This window comes from Episyrphus balteatus, chromosome 1 (assembly GCF_945859705.1).
Source record: "Episyrphus balteatus chromosome 1, idEpiBalt1.1, whole genome shotgun sequence".
Lineage (NCBI taxonomy): Eukaryota > Metazoa > Arthropoda > Insecta > Diptera > Syrphidae > Episyrphus > Episyrphus balteatus.
This window is the reverse complement of record NC_079134.1, coordinates 112,480,367-112,495,282: the sequence shown is the minus strand read 5'-3', so window position 1 is coordinate 112,495,282 and position 14,916 is coordinate 112,480,367. Positions and strand designations below refer to the sequence as shown.

Below are 14,916 nucleotides of genomic sequence, written 5' to 3'. Positions count from 1 at the left end.
CTCTCCAAGCCTCTCCATATCTACACGCTCAGATTCTGTCTCATTCTAAGTCTGCTCGATATTATGCATCCATCTGTTGTGTTTTGTGTCACTTCCTAACAACTACAGCCACCAGTACCTATCGTCATCCTTGCTAGGCTATTCTGCAAGCATAAAAGGTATCTAAAACTCTATATTAGAAAGGGGGCAGCACGTTCTCCAGGGGTAGTTGGATAGTAGATTTACCAACATTAACATATCATTTTGCTATTTGTCGGCAAACAACTTCCTAAAGCACTTGTTTGCTTTTCACACACATACACATTCACCTCACATAATATAAACAAACACATATACATATTTACACATTTATAATTTTTCTTTTTAAAGTTTCTAACGTGTGGGAGAGAACTATGAAAAAGAAAAAGAAGAAGACGAAAAAGCTCCTTCTTGAGGGTATTTGAATTTTATTATTTAATTTCTTTTGGATGTTCCCAACCAAATTTAATCTCCAAAAATGGGCAAAAAGTGTAATAACTTTCTTGTCCCTGGATATCCTTTTTAAATGGATCAATAAAATTGCAAGTAATGCCATGTTTATGTACATCACTGCTGTTGAAAGTTGTAACATTCCTTTGTGTCAAATTGTATCTCTATTTATATTACAACACGCTTAGTTAAATGTATAAACAAAATATACAAATTTAGCTTGCAGACATTCTAGGGTGTCATAAAGACACAGTTCATAGGGGATGTACTGTTTCTGTGCTGTCTACTAAATAATAATGGTCATTTGTAAAAAAGCTATTAAGTAACAACTGGTTGGATTTTTGCATGCAGCGGGGTTGGTTATCGGTACTCGAAACTCGACTCAATGTGGGTGACGACTGACGACGCAACGTGAGGAGAAGTAGGTACAAGGACTTGGATATTTTCTTGATCATGCGCCATGGTTTCGAAGCACCGATACAGAAAATTCGTTTTCGTCGGCAAATAAGACATTCAATTTAGATACTGCGCATGTATATTTCGGAAACATGTTGTCGATTTGGTAAAAAAAATTCAACTTTTCGCAAAATTTCATCAACATTTCAATTTGATGCGAAAGAAGATAATGTAGGTTGAGCAACTGCGCAGTTAACATTCTGTGACATGCTACAGATTTTTCAGAAATTCTCAATTATTTGCATATTCTGTCTCAATATGTTTTAAAGGGATGAAATCTAAGTGTGGTAGAATTGTTCTCTTTTTTCGTTGTTGCTGTTATTCTTGTATTCTATTTTCTTCCCTTTGCTGTACGTGTTGTGTTGTTGATATGGCGACAGAGATTACATTAGTGTTTTGTTATATTCTCTTTAAAAATAAATGTTCATGTTTTATTAATTTTGATTTCATTAGGGGTTCCAGATACGTACAATTGTCTTTTCAATCGAGATATTGAAATGTATGTTATCTAAAGCTTTTGAAAAGGTTATTAAGTCATTTAAATAATGCTAATTGTTGCATGAAAACAAAAAAAAACGAAAAATGAATATGTTTTGCAGGATGTTTTGTTTATTATAATGTTTGTAACAATTTTTTGACGTTGTCCAATGAAGAAAGCAAATAGTTTCACTCTATAAAAATGATAGATCTCAAAATATCATTTCGTCTGTGACGTGTGCAAAGTTTGTAACTCCATTTTTCCAAATTTTACAGGAGAGTCAAAATAAACTTTCTATTTTCAATGTATTTCATGAGATTTTAATCATGAATAATTTATTTTTTATAAAATGTCATTTGAAAAAATTATAAATTGAAAAATAATAAATTTTCTTCGTGTTTCTTCTCGGAAAATGGTCAATAATTGTTAAAAAATTAGTGGTGTGCGTGGTTTTTCGCTTTTTGTGCGTTTTTCGTCGGTAATTTAAAACAATTAAGAATTACGGTAGCTGACTTTGACAACTACCACTGGCAGTTTGGAAGATATTACCTTTTTATGTGTATTGTATCTAACAAATTGCATCAAATTCCTTTTTTTTTATTGGAATGACACACTTTGCGCGCGCCACCGACGATATCCTTAATCCATATTCGACACATTTCATCCGTATCAAAAATATATAAGCTTTTTTTTAAGCTTAAACAGAATGTTTTTTATGCTAAAACTTGAATGTTAGTATGTTCACGTTTTGCAAATGTTTAAAAGATGAAATCATTAGACAATTAAAAAGCGTTTTTTAGGCTCTTGAACTCGGCATAACATTTATAAATCGAGGTTTTTAGTCGGCTTTAAGACTAATAGCACGAAAGAGATCACATTTTGATCTGTAAGAAAATTCAATAATTAAAATAGGTACTGTGAAAAAGTCGACTAAAATTTCAACGCATGGAGCGTTTTACACATCCATATGGTCGCATTACTAAGATTCTCTACAATTCTCCCGCCCATTGCCCATATATTTACCCCTTGCAAATTATAAACATAAAATTTGATGTTTAATAAAATGGAATGGTGTTCGTGTAAATTATATTCAGCATTTAATGCCATCCCTGATATCCTTTAGCCTAGGTTTGTATGTTTGTGTTTAACTTCGTACGTGCTGTACTCTGTATTCCTTATGTTTTGTTTTTCTATTTCAGGACCGTTAGGTGGAATAAAAAATGAATCCCGTAGCATAACATAGTAAACAAAAGAAAAGTCCCATCAATTCTTTTTACGATACTTTCAGCGTTCCTCTTCGATATGGTCGTTACAATGTTACTTGAAATTGAGAAAATTAGAAGCACAACGAAAACTTTTTTTTTAGAACGCCGAAGCGTGAAAAACCTGTACAGTGTGTCACAGGGTTCCTTGATATAAATTTTTTTTCAAATAATGCTTAAAAGTAAATGATGATGTTGATGTATACATATAACAATTTAATTGAAATGTGTAAGTAGTGTTGTTTCCCTATTGTTATGTAGGTAAATATTCCTTAATTTAAGTATCGTGACAATAATGATGACATTAAGATAAAGAATATATTTCTGGAAACAAATACAAACAAAATAAGCAGTACGCAAATATAGTATACGTTTTTTTCTTTCTTTCTTAATAAAGTAACTTCAGACGTCACGGGCGAATCGCTTTGGAAGTAGAAAGTTTTTATTTAGGTTGATTCAAAACAAAATTTAAAAAAACCAATAATGTTACATACAATAATATTTAAATGAGTGTCAACTAAACTAAAATTTCTCCCGCATTTCTCGCGTCTTACTTTCTCATGGAATGCCCCATATGACTTCCATAATAATAATAATATTAATAATAACACTGGTCAACAAGGTTTTTGCTAAAAGAACCAAAATATACTTTTCTATAGGTTTTTGATGTGCTGAACTCGAATCCGCAATCAGAAAAATTCTATTAGCCTCCATTCTTGAAAAATTACCGTTATAAAATTTAAAAGAAAAACTGTTTTTTTTTTTATAACGGTTATATTTCAAAAACGGATGCCAATCAAATTTTTCTGACTTCAGATTCGAGTTCAGCACATCAAAAACCTCTAGACCTCTCTATTATATCTTGGTTCTTGTGGCAAAAAAAGTTCAGTTTTGTTAACCAGTGTAATTTTAACTTTTTTAACTATACCTGTAAGACCTCAGGTCTTTTGAATGCAAACTTCACGGCACAAGTGCAGAAAATATTTTTTCCAAACTTGCCCATATCGAATACATAAACGATCCGGTAAAATATTTTAACTTTGTAGCTACATGAATATTTAAAAAAAAAATTGTTTTGTAGCTCAATTTGCTTTATTCCTTTGAAAAACGAGGTTAACGTTTTTTATTTATTTTTTTTTATACTAAATTTACCAAATTTCGATATAAAGAGTCTAACAAATTTTAGCAACTCTCACTCTAAGAGCAAGTTCGTGCGATCCAGTCGTGAATTTTATTTGGGCCATATTCAAAGACACTGTCTAAGCTGCTTCTTAGAAAGACTGGAGCTTATCCTATACAAATTACATTGGATAAACCCCAGTCTAAGATAAACTGGAGTCTAAAAACTACTATGAGTATGCCCCATTGTGTTCGTTATCATTTAATATTATTTTAGAATATTTTTCGCTCTAGAGCCGAACGCAGTATTAAAAAATGTCACCCACTTTAAAGTTTACTAGATTTAAACTAAACTAACACAACAAAAACAAACTAAATTAATCGAAGCATAAATTCATAAAACCAAAGTTTTATTTACATGTACATTGTACACGTAGAAACAATGTATGTACATAATATTAATGCAGTAGTCAAATAATCGTGCATTAACCATTAACAGATTACTCAATTAAAATAAAAACAAGTCTAAAAGATGTGTGCATAGTACGCACATAGCACAGTTGCCGCTTGCTGTTTTAGTAAAAGAAAATTGATCAATTTTTATTAAAAAACATAATGTGCACTCTAGTAATACTCATGAAGTGATAAGGAATAGATACCTGCTCCCGAAATTTAAAATTAAAAAAATTGTTGGAACAATTGCTGTGAAAAAAATATTATATGGAAAACTAAAAAAAAAAATATTTATACAAAGTAGACTAAAGATCAGTCTACCATGCTTCTAAGTAAACCTTATGTTTATTTACTCATTCCAAATACAATAACGCTACAAAAAATGTACCTATGACGAAAAAAAACTTATACAAAAATTTAGAGCTTTTTCTCATCCATAAGCTCGATCAATATGACAAAAACGACATTCTCAAAACTCTCTATCATCAACTTAATCGGCAAAAAGAAAAACAATTAGTATTCAATCTATATAAATGTTAACTTTAACCAAAGTGAAAAAAATAATGAAAATTATTTTTATTTTTAAGCGGAGTGATTGAATATAATTCAAATAAAAAGTTAATAAATTTTTATTATTAAAAAGTTAAAGTCACTTTAACTTTTTAATAATAAAAAGTTATTAACTTTTTAATTGAATTATATTCAATCACTCCGCTTAAAAATTAAAATAATTTTCATTATTTTTTTCACTTTGTTTACTTATTAGCCTGACCACGGGCAATTGTTTTTAGGTGCAAGAATGTAACCACGTTCCCCTAAAATATTAAAATTCACAGTCTATTCAGGTTGTGATTTTTATAAGTGTCTGTATTCATGGACCAAAATTTTGCGTCTTAGTAAGGGTATGACAGCATCTAACTGATGAGCCCACTGTCATACCTGGGCGAAACGCATATGGAGTTGAGGTCACTTTAACTTTTTAATAATAAAAACTTATTAACTTTTTAATTGAATGTTAACTTTAACAGCACATTAACAAATCGACCGCTTAAAATTCAATTAAACTTTTATAAAAAAAAAATCAACCACTTGCAGGCCAATTAAATTTTAGTTTATCAAATTAATCAATCGTCAATTGTTTTTTTTTTTTCAGTGTTTTTTATTACTACATTATAAGATTTTTAATGCCAGTTTGGCAACTCTTTACCCATGAAAGTTTTTTTTCGAAGTTTTTTTTTATTTTTCATGCCCATTCCTTAATGACTGCGTTCATCATTATTTTTAGCGTTGTGTTGCTGCTACACATTGAATCTAAAGAATTTAAAATATTTATACCTATTTTACATATAGCTACAAATGTACTACATTTTGTACATTTATATAGGATGAGGAATTGTCTTCGGTTTAAGTGGGGCGCACAATATTTTTATTTCGTTGAGTGTTTACGAGTGGGTGATAGTGTAGTAGGTATTGTAGTATAAAGTAGAGATGCCGCGAACATTCGGCCACTATTTGGTATTTGGCCTATTCGGCCTATTTTTCTGGTATTCGGTATTCGGCCGAATAGTGCAAATGGAGAAGAAAAAAGACATAAATTATTATACCAAAATATGTGTTTTATCAAAAAATTGTAATTTTAATACTTATAAACTATTTGTTCCGCATTTGTTGGTAGTAAACGATTACGTTTATCTTCGTAGACTATTCCTGCTTCGAAAAATAGTCTTTCGCTGTAAACACTTGTCCCAGGAGACAAAAGGTAGACTTTAGCAAATGTTGTCAAAGTTGGAAATTTTTTAGTATGTGTTGACCACCACTTGTATGGGTCCGCCGCCATTCGATCTTGGCGAACAGTCCTCATATATAATTCGATTTTAGATGTCTACAGTAGTAGGTAGTGTGTTCAGACATTTATCTTAAAAGTAGTTCAGTTATTCATGGTTACAATACTATGTTGTTGGGAATTTTTTAAGCCACATCTATTATTGAGACAAAGTATAAAATTTTTGAAACTACCAACGTTTTTTTAAAGTGTTATTGGCCGAATATTCGGTATTCGGCCGAGGAGCGTGGCCGAATATTCGGTATTCAGCCTAATCAATGTTCGCGGCATCTCTAGTATAGAGGTTCGAAGATTTGCATTTCATACAACGAAAGTATTCCCTTCATTAGCTTTTAAAAGAATTTTTCAAAACAAAGAATACATAGTAAAAATGGTATTTTTCAATATGTTTTCTTTCCTCCAACTTAATTATTTAAATAAAAAATGTAGTCAAAGTTAATGTAAAATAATGTTTTAATTAAAATGTACACTACTTATAAAATTTCCCGTTACAAACCATTGTAAAAGTTATGTCGAAATAAATATCTATCTATCTAATCATCTACAAAAAAAAAAAAAAAAAAAAAAACATTTTCAAAACGAAAATGGAAGTTTAAAACAATAATTAATAGAGACCTTAGTTAAAAATAAATAAAGGAATAGAATTTATTTTTCTAGAACCTTTTAACTAGTAGTCAAGCAATACATCAATATGAGGACGTAAAACAAGAACACATTTACGGGAGTCAAATAAATTGAACAAAAATAGAAGGCACCTTCGTCCTTTTAAATAATAGTACCACAAAAGGTGCGCCAAACAAATCAATCAACTATTAGAGGCGCCTTCGTCTTTCAAAAAGTTTAGGGCTGGAAATAGAAGCGCCTTTGCAAAAGTAAAACAGATAGATAGAATCTTGATTAGAGGCGCCTTGTCTTTCAAAGCAGAAGGCTTAAAAATAAGGGTGCCTTTCTGAAAGGCAAAATAAATAGAACAACGATTGAGTGCCTTCTTCATACAGAGTATCGTAAATGCTTGGAAATTTCGAATTCATCGACAAAATTTACCTCATAGTAAACAAATCGGGCTCATTCCTTGGATTTGGTAAACGCTGGGAAAAGGAGTTTGACAATCCATTTGTAACTCTTGCTTTCTATAACTGCTTAGTTCGACCCCATCTCGAGTACGCTTCTCAAATAGGGTGTCAATTTTATAAGGTTCAAATCAATCAATGAGTCAATCCAACATAAATTCATACGCTTCGCTTTGAAGGATCTTCCTTATATCTTGCCACCTTATGATAAGCCATTTAAAACTTTTTAAAACGCAAACTTTGCTACAAAGGCGTGTTAATAATAATATAATTTTCTTTCGTCAATTAATAAATGGCCAAATTGACGCTCCTGACTTATTAGGTTGATTGACTTTTACTATCCGTGAGGATCTAACCACTAACGATGATTTGAACTCTTATAAGTATTGACATTCATAGAAAAAACTATGCATATAAAAATTAGCAAACTTTTTAATTTAAACGATATAGAGCAAGATGACTTTGAAAACTTTGTTGTGTTGTTGCCCCAAAACTTTGTTGTGCTGTTGCCCCAAAGACTTACGGAGTACAAAAGGGCACCTTAAAATAAGATGATCACCAGCTTAATTTAAGACGGAAGTCATTTTGGCAAAAAAGACATGCAGGAATCCGCTTGTTTTTAGGTAGTAATTTTTTCTCCGTTTGTGATTGCCAGTCAATGTTTTAAATTATGAGATTTTTTTTTATTTTATTTTTTAGTATATTATTTAAAGCTAATATTTATTGTATATTGTGCACTCATCATTAACCCTCTGATTGTAGTATACAGCCTGCTCTAAGCCAGTATTCATCATAAATACTTGCAGCTTAGTTTTTAGAGGTTTATAATTTTTTTTTTGTGTTTATGGCAGGAATAGAAAAAAAAGTTACAAATTAACAAATTGAACAAATATAACTTGTTTTTTAGCATAATTTATGAAATAAACAGTTATTGAAGAAGGCACTGGTGAGCAAAATTAAATTTTTTTTGTTATATAAGCCAAAATATGCTTTTCGTAAGGTTTTTGGTGTGCTGAACTCGAATCCGAAATCAGAAAAATTTTATCATATCACGTTTTTTTAAATATTCCTGTTAGAAAATCTGAAATGTCGTTTTTTAACACTTTTTGTGAGGTTATGTTCTTGCACGTGGTGATTTATTTTAAATAAATTTGTGACAGTTTATAAAAGAACTAAATGTTTTCTTTTAAAGCCCGTTTAAATCTTTTCAATATCTTTTTTCTACTTTGAAAAATCTTAAGTTAAAGTCAACTTGTTTGGTTTATCTTCTCTATACAAAAAACCGTATGTTTATTTGCGTTTCATAGCAAATCTCGAATAGTTCTTTGTCAATCACTTTCAAATTTTGAAATTACGTTTTATTTGCATTCCCATAAGTTCTTATATCGGCGAGGTTGGTGAATACGCTATAATACACAGTAGAGCGTGGGCGGGTCAAGTAATTGTATTAAAAATTTTGTATGCAGGAAAATATAATTTTTTTCTTGTTCAAAACAATTTGTAAAATATTTTTAATTACATAAACAGCTTTTTGTTACTTGTATATGGTTAAAGATGATTAAAAACATCAATGTTTTTATTTTTGTGATCCCCTTGAAGCTGTTTCTCAACAAATGAATTATTTTGAGTACTTGACTCGTAGCACATAAATGTGAATATCTCTGGCAATAGCAAACAAAAGCAGCTCAAACTTTGCCAACACCAAGTATAGACTTAAGGCAAGATAATATCAAAAAATTATCAATATGATGTTTTTTTTTTTAAATGAAGTTTGAAACTCAATTTGTTGATTTTTTTGTTATTTATGAAAGAAATGGTTATAATCCATATAAAAATTTGTAAATTTAAAAAAAATTTCTTATACGTTATACAAAAATACCCAAATAAACCAGAATTCAGCAACAAAATTTTTAAAATATTAACCAAAGGTAAAATATAGACTCTCAAAGTTTCGCATAAATTCCTCAAAATATTCTTGATTTCCGAGATACCCATGTTTCGGAGCATATTTTGTATACATAACGTGGGTTATATGCTGTGCTAATGAGTTAACACTACTTTTAAATTATATTTCAATAGCAAAAATATTCATTTCTACAAAGCAAAAAATTATTTATCAAAAGGGGACGACACACTGTGCGTTGGGCTCATTCCCCACAGGAAGGCTGTTTTGTTTTATAGAGGGGCAATTCAAAATGATGCAGAATTACACTTTTTTTCAAAAAATATGTAATTCTTCTGTTACCAAACTTAAAGATATATTTGTATACCAATTTGGGATCATTCTCCACTTTCGTTTAATGTGCCAATTTTGTAAAACAAAAAAGTAACAGTACAAGTTTTCGGTATATTTTGTTTAATTATCATGTCAGAGTTTTGACGATTTCACGATTTTCTTTTTGTTCTATACAATTTGTTCTCATTAAAAAAATGTGTAAGAGAATATTCTAAGAAAATAAATAATAAACACAAAAGCAATGCTCTAAGGTACTAAGGTTTAGTAAATTATGTAGGAAAAAGATGCCTGGCTGTAAGGTGCTGCACATACAGAGTTTTAACAAAATTAACCTATTCTATAGATAAATCCCACTAGAGTTGTTCTCCTGATTCTTTTAAATATTGGGATGCTAGGTATATAAATTACCGCTTGGTGGAGAGAGGGAGTTGTGTTGCCAGAGCCGGCTATTTATCGCCAAACAGGCTCCTAAAAGATTTCACTCGGTCCTTAAAATTTTAATTTCCGATTTATCGGAATTTGGCTCTTTTAATTTTGAACATGGCGATTTAAGGCTCCTTTGAAATCAATGCTTTTTAAAGCAAAAATCTACCAAAGATGTGAACAGAGACAACCAATTTGCATTCACTTTTCCTTTTTATCAAAAATTTTATCAAACCCTCGTGAATGAGCGTGAAAACCAGAATTATGAGCAAAATTAAAAACAAATAATTATACTTGAAGTCTGATAAAAGCAAAAGTTATCTGAAAATTAAAAAAACAAAATCAAAAATCTCATACCACAAAAATTTATTTGCGTATTTTGGACGTTTTTTGAAAGCGGCTATTTTTGACTCCAAGATAAATAAAATATAATTTAATCACCCCATTGGTACTGCTTTCAAAATTTTAAACATATTGTCATGAGGACCTAAGCAAACGCTTATGTTAACACTTTGACATTAATAGAACAGGTAGTTTGAAACACCTAGCCTCATACTTAAAATAATATGAAGACGACATACAAACGCAGAAACAAATAAACGACCAACCAATACAAAAAAGGGTAACGTATGCCTATGCCTATTCTCTGTGTACTTTATCTATCCTCCCCATCTATCCCGTGAAAAGCAAACAATCTTCTGACTTAAAAAAATGATTCAAATGAAATTACTGCCTTTTAATAAGGAGAAAGACGAGTACAGATAGAAAAAGGGAGAAAGGAGCCAACTTAACAATATCGCCCCAATAATAGAACTTTATTACTAGAAGGGCAATAGTGCCACCCTTGCAAAATGTGCTAAACAACAAACCGGAGGTAAATTGTATCGAAAAGCACACTAAAACAAAATTTGAGTTAGTTTTATAATATGGAGAGAGAGAGTCGTTGTGAGCTTTCAACCGCCCATTGTTATTGGGTACCTATTTTATGCAGACTCTGGAAAGCTTTCTCGTCATTTCGACGCCGCCGTCACAAGGGCCACTAGTTGGAACTTTTCACATTATGTTCAAGGTTTAGGTTTTCTATTTCGAGGAGCTGATGTCGTTGTAAATGTGAGATAAAATGTTTTCAAACTCACTCTCTTGTTCGAGAGAGGTTAAAGGTGATTTGTTTTTTTCCTGTAAAAAGGGATGATAGGGCGAACAAATTTATAGTAAAAGCGGTATAATGTCAAAATCCCAAATAGACGTCTATGCCCTTTCTGCCTATTATGTTGATTGCGAATGTAAATGGCAGTTAAATATGCGGCACCAACACTTCAAATTTTCAATGGAAATATTGTAACTAAAACTGGGATGATGATAATGTTTGTTTTAGCTTGAAATTATGTGGCAATTGAAATTATGAAATATGTTTTGCATTATTATTTCAAAAAGTGTTCTTTTTTTGGAGTAAAATACAGTTATTATTATTCCATTGGGAACTTAAAACATTTGAATTTTCACTGTGAACGAACCCTACAACAGCTACAACAAGCGTTTTTAAAATCAATTTTGATGCTGTTTTGGTCGCAGTTTCTGGTTCTTAAAATCAGGCCAACATTTATGTATATTTCAACAAAAAATTCTGCTAGTTCTGTTTTTTTTTTATATAATGCAAGACTGGCCTCCTAACAACTTACATCTTTATACCTTTGAAAATTAAATAGAAAAGATGTTGTGAGATACAAAGTATTCCTTTTTTTATACAGTTTTTTGAATATTCATTTTTATTTTATGCAATAATTAATTTTTAATTATTTTTTTTAAATATATAACATTAAATTACCAACTATAAAATTTTACCAAGTTTTAGCCTTTAAACTGAATATTTTTGCTACGCTACACAGTAGCTATTAAAAAAAGAATAAGACTGTCTAATAAGGCTAATTCATGAATAATAATCTCGTATATCAGATGGATTATATGAGCATATAATTGTTCAACAAGATAAAAGGGTACATAAAGTGTTACATATGGGATTTCGAAAATGGTACTTTTTCAAGAACTTTTAACATTCTCGGAATGTTATCCAAGAGCAAAAACTGTTGCTTTATGTCCTATATCAAAACATAAACATTATGAATAAAAGAAATTAATACAATATTAGTAGGTACTCAGCCTTGTTTATTTTCCTTAAAGTGCACCTACTACATCCCAGTATTATAACCCACACAACACACATTTACCTAATAAACTGTCGGATGCAGTATACCCTCAAATAGCCACACAAAACGCTTTTAATGCACAAAAAGCCTACCACTCTGTTCAATTCCATGCATATAATGGTTAAAAACAATAAAAACAAACTATAAAAGCGGCAAAGACAAAAAATGGATTTCAATTCAACATTCTAGAAATACTGATACTCTCTCCTTAAAATGAAAAAAAAAAAAACATTTGTTGCATTGTCTGTCGTTTGACGGCTTATGAGTAGTGGGGGTTGGGAGTGAGTTGCCTTGTGTACATAAAACTTGAATAAAAGCATTCGCAACAAAATATCCCACCGAAAAGTGGTGAGTTTCATGACAAGTAAATCTGGCACACTCCTCTCTCGTTATATCTATAGCCGAGCTCATCATGAAGCACTACATGAACATCATGTCATAGATACAAAGCAAAAGAAAGAGAATAGAAGCGATGATAGAAAATAAAAAAGGATGGCGAAAGAAAAAAATCACACAAAAAAGATACATTCGCGTCATTCATGGGTCATTGTTCTATAAATTGTTTTAAACACTTTTTTCACAGAGCCATATTCAGTTCGCTTACGAAAAAAAAAGAAATAATTTCTCTTTATGCAATGTAGAATCAGCAATGTAAATGTATTCGAAGTCGAAAGATGCCTAAGTATTGTATTGTAAATGTGAGTCAAGTTAGCGGAAAATTGTAGGTAGGGAATTATAATCGGGATTATGCTCACGAATGTGTAGCTGTTATCAAAGCTTTTAAAACTGTTGTTTTGATACCTTCAAAAATTTGGATTTCTAAGCATCATCCATGTCTTAATACAAATTCATATAAACAATTTTGAAAAAAAAATGTTTTTCAATTGGGTTAAGTTCGACATCCCTCTTTTTAAAGTACCGTTATTTTACTTGTGATATAGGTATACTATAAGGCAAATTCAATGCATAAAAAAAATCGAACTCGAAATTTACGATGATAGAGAATGCGACAAAAATTGGGAACCACAGTTCTGTCTATCTGTATCTATCTCAAGGTACATACTTGACTATACTTCAGCGATTTTCTCCAAACTTGGCAGTTATGAGTTTTATAAGATTCCCTAGAGGCTATATGACCGTAAAAGATTGATTCTCTTAAAAACGACGGATTAAAATAAAAAATTCCCTGATCGGTGGCATATACGGTCCTACTAAAAATTTTCTAAAATTTGTATGTACAAAAAATTATAAAAAAAACGGCGATAACATTAAAAAAAAAATACCCGATATTTTTTTATTTTAAAATACGGGATTATAATAATAGATCACGTTGTTAGAAGACAGGATTTAAAACAGTATTTGAGAAGACGGAATTTTTAAACCTTTTCGGGATTTTTGAAAAAAAAAAATTGATTTTTTTCAAAAACAAAACATCTCTGTATAATTGCTTACGACATAGAACTACCTGCATACATATGCGATTCTAATTTAAAAATAATCTTTTTTGATTATTTTCTCTTCGCTACTGTGATGATTCAATTTCTAAATAAATGTATTCATGACATTACAAGTGTGTTTCGGGATGCATTATGGGTTTTGTTTGATTTGTTTTAATGTTACATATCACTTATGCATATATGTATATTAGTTTTGACAAAAGGATAAATAATTTGATTCGTATAGTTTTCAATATGATTTTAATTCTTTTACTCATTTTTTGAAGATCTCCAAGGGCTATTGTTTTTTTCATAAAATATATATTTGACAAAGATGTGGAAGTGGATACATCTCACCGATATGACGTGTTGATACGGCTGAACAATTTATCGAAACCCGAATCATTGACTCAATTCCAGTCAAAGTAATGAATCCTATAACTTTAAATTCGGTTCAAGGCAGAATTTACACTTTGAAAAAATTAGTGAAGAATTGCTCGAAGAACTTAAAAGAGTGATAATAACTCATTAGTTGATAAATTTTGTTGAAATATTCTCACTCTCATAATTAAAATGTACCCTGAAAACAACCTTAATACCATCCATGCTCCAAATGGCAAAATTAACAGCTCAAAATTAATTAACAACAAAAATCACTCAAATAATCAAATATATTAAAAAAATCAAATACAATCAAACTCACTAAACTAACCAAACTAACCCAACAAACAATTTTAAAGAACAATAATGACTGTTAGATAATGGTTTCATTATTATCCAATGGAACATCCAAGTCCAATGCTGTATAAAAAATAATATCGTGGGCATAACGGAACACGGAAAACTGCTTAGCTTAAAAGAAAGCAAATGCCAATGTAAAATATGAGTCTATTGAAGCAAAGAGAAAATCATAGAATAATTTCGTTAACACACCACACTCAAAAACTCTTTTCGCATAAAATCATTAGAAACCTCTTTTAGATGGTTGCCTAGAAAATAAATAGAAAAAATAGCTTATGGCTTTTCAGAGACTTAGGGAAATTATAGTGCAAACAGTACCTATTCACACAACGTTATAGCTAAGAAAATGTTATTTAACTTACGCATGATTTTCCAATTCAAGAGAACATACATTTGTGGAGAACTAAGCGACGAGATTACAAGAATCGAATCTGACAATACTATATAAAAATGGTACATGGAAATACCCTAGGAAATGACAAAATTACATCCTGGATGGTTAAAGCAGTCTCTGACAGTCTTTAATAACCGTATTTGCCCTTTTTATAACAATATTTTACGGACTTGTATCTTTCCTCGAGATTGGAACCCAAAAATCTACAAGAACAACTACGAAATACAAGGTTATCGGCCGATTTTTCTCTTAACTGTTCTCTCCAAAATTTTTGAGAAATCTATTAGGTTGGCTGATGGTTAATGGAAAAAAGACTATGTAAAGAAAAACATG

The 14,916-nt window shown here is 30.6% G+C and overlaps 1 protein-coding gene across 7 annotated transcripts in view; it reads left to right on the top strand.

The window, feature by feature from the left end:
- LOC129906973 (neurogenic protein mastermind) overlaps positions 1 to 14,916 on the top strand; it is a 151,505-nt gene that overhangs the window by 123,648 nt on the left and 12,941 nt on the right. The gene's annotated exons all lie outside the window — the stretch shown is intronic.